The 5,739-nt window shown below is 32.6% G+C and overlaps 1 long non-coding RNA gene across 1 annotated transcript; it reads left to right on the top strand.

Annotated features, from left to right (window-relative positions):
• The first annotated feature begins 540 nt into the window (after nucleotides 1-540).
• Nucleotides 541-5,413, top strand: LOC110906246. Its single transcript, XR_002573775.2, has 3 exons — nucleotides 541-765; nucleotides 2,505-2,595; nucleotides 5,155-5,413. It is a non-coding gene; the product is annotated as an uncharacterized LOC110906246 (long non-coding RNA).
• Nucleotides 5,414-5,739: the final 326 nt, after the last annotated feature.

A 5,739-nucleotide genomic window follows, 5' to 3' on the forward strand; every position in this document is an offset into this window, starting at 1 on the left:
GCGGTATCTAATCGAACAACCGGACATTACCCGGAACACCAAAATATTGCTAGAAGCATTGTTTTATTATTTCTTGGCTAGTTATGGTTCCCGAACACCCTAATACACTATATAATGCATCATACACTTAAAACACTAGACATTACACTTAACCTCCAACTAATTACTTACTTTACCATTCAAAGTTACAATTAACCCCCCCCCCTGGAGTTACGGTTATGGAGGTGACCCACCATCAAGATCCTACATGATCTCACTAGATATTACAAGATCTCTTTTAATTTTGCTTGGATTTGGGAAGATTCATTTAGATCTTGCTTAGATCTTCCTTGGATTTTATTTGATCTTATTAGATATGGTTAAAACTTACACTTAGACCCCCCCTTTTTTTGTGTGTGGATGGTCACAAAGACCCCACCAAAATCTCCACTAAATCTCTTTAGATCTTACATGATCTCCTTAGATATTGCTTGATCTTGTGGACATAATATTTAGAAGTATGGCTATATGTATGGTATGAATATTCAAGAGATCCTCACACTTCACAACACCACACCACTCCCTTACTCTCTCCCTCTCCTCTCGGCCTACCATAGTGCCGACACCACCACTACCTTACATCCATCATCCACCCATTCCATATGCTCTCAAGGGTGTAAGAAGGTTACTAAAGAAGCTTGGTGCTTGTGGATTGTCAAGGACCTCCATCAATTGCTTTTATCCACTCCATATTCATCTTGTTTCTTCCCTAGCTTAGAGCTAGTAGTAAGATCTTTGCAACCCTTTGTTACTTCCATTTTTGATTGGTTAAAAGATGTATTATGTTGAAAATTACTAGAACACTAAAAGACATGAACATAAATCTTGAACATAAGCCTTCATATGATGAACTAATGTGGTGTAGTGTATGAATAATACTTGCTTGTTGTTTTCTTGAGAATATGATGTTGATCATCACATGAAGCTTGCTAGATTATGATTAAACACATGATCTAGCAAGTGGAAGGATGATTATGTGACAACATAAGATAATCATCTTCTTGTATGAACATGAACTTGATGAATAAAGAGATTTCTTGTAAAATAATAAACAACGTGAGTTAGTAACCAAGTTCAAAATATGATTTCCAATAGATCATGGTTTTTACTTAAACTTACACTATTTTTGGTAATGAAATAAGTGTAGAAACACTAGAGAAACAAGAAGATTTAATAAAGAAACATTTTTGTAAAATGTGATTACAAGTTGTAAACACCTAAAACTCTCAAGAATGAGATTTTTAAAGGGATAAACACACTTTAAAGGGTAACTAAACCCACTAAACACTTTACCAAGTCACTACAAGTTTTTAATAAAAGACCAAGTTCATGTTGTTATGTAAAGTGTATAGTTTTGCACTTGGTAAGTATAATATTGTTTAGAGTTGATTGTTGATTATTGTGTGTTGATTTTGAAAAGAAAATGATATGCTAAATAGCATTGACACCTCCATTTTCAAAGGAAACTATGACGAAATTTTCTAAAAATACAAACACTTAGAAAACATTTTCTAGACAAGTATTTACAAGTATGTTTTAACCTATGTTTTTCAACATAAACTTTGCCATAAATTTTGTTACAAAAATACAAGTATTGGAGGTTGGTTTTTGTAAATGAAAATGGATAAATATATATTTAGAATATATATTTTATATTAAGACACTTGTGTGAATATTTGTATACTTTGTGGAATCGTTATATTATTTTAGGGTAAAATAATATAACTTACAAATACCAAGAATTTACAACTCCAAAATAATACCAAAAATCACAAGGAATAAAATATAGGTTACACACTTAAATATTGTGAAGCCGAACACAAGAACGTAACTTACAAATATTCCGAAAAATACCGTTATAACTCTATTTTTGGTAAATATTATTTTGGATACAAAAGAAGTGAAAATATGATTTTTGTACACATTACTAAGTTATATCATATTTCTCAACAAGAAGAAAATATATTATTTTTGGGAGATAAAAATATATTTTCTTAGTATATTTAGAAGATATATGGCTTTTGGGAAAAATATATATTTTCTTGAAATACATTATTTTTTGGACAAATGAGTTTGTATATATTTTTTTGTGAGACTTGAAAATATATTGTTTTGGAAATATATATTGGGAATGTATTAGCATATTTTTATTTGGAATAATACGCCGAAATACGACGCCAATACATGACAAGTTATACAAATACAAAATACGAAAATACATGTATGAGATATCCCCATCCTTGGGAAGGAAATACTAAAATAAATACTTGAGAAGTATTGTTACAAAATGTTGTCTAACGATTATTCCAAAATCAAAATATAATTTAAAGTTAAAATAATTATTATTTTAACAAGTGATTATAACTTCGAATAATATTGAAGACATAGAAGTGACGTAACTCAGAAACGTTAACACTAAGTCAAGGCACGACCCGCTTGTCTAATAAGACCATAGTACATTGTAGGTAGTCGTGTACGTCGGAGGAAACTTTGAGTTACAGGTGGATTCGAAGAACGCAAAACCGTGAGTTCATGCAGGGGCGGATCTACGTGTAGGTAAGGGGGTGCACGGAATACCCCTCAATTTTTTTGGCGAAATACAATTTTTTTTATTAATCTCCGTTTTAATTATCGGGGATACCCTGAGCAAATGTTAGGATACCCCTGAGTATAAGTGAAGATAAAATAAAAAAAAATCATACGGTTGATGGAAACAAAATTTACCGATGGATGGAAGAACACTTGCAGCGACGTCTGTTCTTAATACATGAAGAAGAAGAAGAAGTGATATATACTTAATGCTTGTATTAAGAGCATTGGGAACTAGGGGTGTGCATGGGTCGGTTTGGTTCGGTTTTTACTATTAACCATAACCATAACCGCTAGTTCGGTTATCGAGTTTTGGTAACCATAACCATAACCAAACTTCGGTTATGGTTAATCGGTTATGAAGTCGGTTATGGGTCGGTTTTGGTTAATTTCGGTTAAGTAACTAAGCAAGGTTTGAGATAAATAGGGTCGTGCACAATTTGAACTTAGCTTGATACTATTTTATAAGATAACGGAGACTAAACTTTTTGGTGAAACTCCCAACTTAGTGTTCTTTTTAATAAGATAATTCTCAAACAAAAACAATTATGGCCATAACACCTTATTTCTTTATCAAAATAAATGGGCATCTACATCAAGATCATTTTGTTACTAACATATTTTTATCTTAGTAAAAACCCTCTATATGGTTTTGTAAAACACAAATCCATTATATAAAGTTAACATCACAAGTTCGGTTCGGTTTTGGTTAGATCGGTTGACCAAAGCTTCATAACCATAACCATAACCGATTGAGCGGTTATATAAAGTTTCATAACCATAACCATTGGTTATATTGGTTATCGATTATTAGTGGTTCGGTTATGTCGGTTATGGTTCGGTTATCGGTTATGATGGTTAATTTGCTCACCCCTATTGGGAACTATGAAAAAGCAAAATGGGCAAAAGTCAGAAGTCACATTTAATACTCACATATAATATACTAAAATAAACCTTTTCTTTTTCTTAACGTAAAAACATATTTTTAAAAATATATTTTTATTCTTTTAATGAGTATTATTCTTTGGTATTTTCTAAAACATGTTTTCTTAATCGAATTACTTATTTGTTTTATTTTTTACTTTATTAATTTATCATTTTATTAAGTATTAGATTTACTTTATTAATAAGTTTTGGTTCTTTTTGTTATTGAAAATATTTTTGTTACAAACTAAATATTATCTATAAAACTTTAAAATTACATTTAAAATTTTATAAAAAAAATATTTGATAACGGTTCCATGTGTGTGATACACCCATTAATCAACATATGAACTAGAATATAGAAATAAAATTATATTTCGCGTCATGTGACAGTCCAGTCAGCAATAAGGCATTATGAGGCGTTTTCTAAAATGAGTGTAGTGGAGAAGTGATGCATTATGTTAAAAGGGATTTAATAGAATTAAATAAAAAAAATATCAAAAAATGTTATTGGACAAAAAAACCATCAAAAAGGGTGATTGGTCAACACACAAGGAGCTTGGGTGTGAAGAAAAAAACGCCAAACCAAATTTTGTTGAAAAAAACGCCTATGGGGTGGGAGTTGGGCATCGTGGGGCGTTTTTTAGGGGAAAAACGCCCAAAAATCCTCCCACTACGCATGGTCTTAAAGTTGTGGTCCTAGGTTTAAATCTAGGCAAATGGTGTAATTTATGATATCTATTGGTGTAAAGTAGGAGAAACATTTATTTTGCTTTTAAAAATAGTTTCACAACACGCATATCTATACCTAACTAATAGGTAATTTCACTTGTATCTTATCTTAAAATATCATATCATAATTTCTAAAAACTTATTACTAATTGTTTAATATTTTGTTATTCAGCCATATAACATACGGGTTTGTAACCTAATAATTATATATATATACTTACTAGCCGCAATGGGCTCCTAAGGGATTTCAAATTCTTAAGGATGACCTTGGTAAAAGAAAATTTTAAGAGCGGGCCTTCGAATTTTCAGAGACGGCCCTAGGTAAAAAAAAACATTGGGATACCCCTGATTTTTTTTCTAGTTCCGCCACTGAGTTCATGTCCCCCTTTTCTTTTAATTGTTTTCAGTTTTATACTTCGGAGGTGAAATACATGTTACATACTGCTTACAAACAATTACAAATGGTATGATTAGCTAAGGAATGTACTGCTAGATCACGTGAATGGGTATGCCATTGTCTTAAGACCATTAATCCTTGTATAAGGACCGAGGGGCATGAGTGATAGATCTATTGGGTGTTGCGAGCCCCACCTATGGGCCTGCGAGTTGGCCGCATGTGGTGACTATGTCGTTCTGCCGGAGGGGCCGGTACGAAATACGCATACAAGTTTGAGTGCTTCCTATGCCATGTCACTTACATTAATGTATTAGCTACACGTTAATTGATCTGTTTTTTCTTGTTGCTTCATGCTAGTTTACACATATATACATACATACTTACAAAGGTTTTCAAGAACGACACGTGCATACAAACTAAACACATGAACTCGCTCAACTTTTGTTGATGTTGTCAAACTACGTGTATTTCAGGGAACTAATAAGTGGATCTGGCGGGCGTTGGAAGTTTTTATGCTGCGTTTGAAATAAAGATGTCATCCATGGTCTTTGGGTTTGGTCGGTGTGTTTTATTCCTGGACGAGACACGTCTCCCAACCCTTGGTGTTATTTAATATCTTTCAATGAGTCCTTAATGAACTCATAAACATTTTGGTATGATTGTAAAACTTGAATTTGAAGTATACGTTTTTAAATAAGGCAAATTGGATTTAAATAATCCTAACTCACTGTTATTGGCCAATAATAATCCCAACTCATTTACTCACCAATAATAATCCGAACTATTTACTTTTGTTTGTAAAATATTCCCAGTTAAAAAAACACTAACTAGGTTAAAAAAAATGCTGACGTGGCAGGTGACGTGGCATGCCACATCAGCAAATTTGATGACGTGGCAGCTGATGTGGCTGTCTACGTGGCATTTTGGATGACGTGGCAACTGATGTGGCAGGTGACGTGGCATGCCACATCAGCAATTTTTTAACCTAGTTAGTGTTTTTTTAACTGGGAGTATTTTACAAACAAAAGTGAATAGTTCAGATTATTATTGGTGATTAA

Source organism: Helianthus annuus, chromosome 12, assembly GCF_002127325.2.
Source record: "Helianthus annuus cultivar XRQ/B chromosome 12, HanXRQr2.0-SUNRISE, whole genome shotgun sequence".
In the NCBI taxonomy this organism is placed as follows: domain Eukaryota; kingdom Viridiplantae; phylum Streptophyta; class Magnoliopsida; order Asterales; family Asteraceae; genus Helianthus; species Helianthus annuus.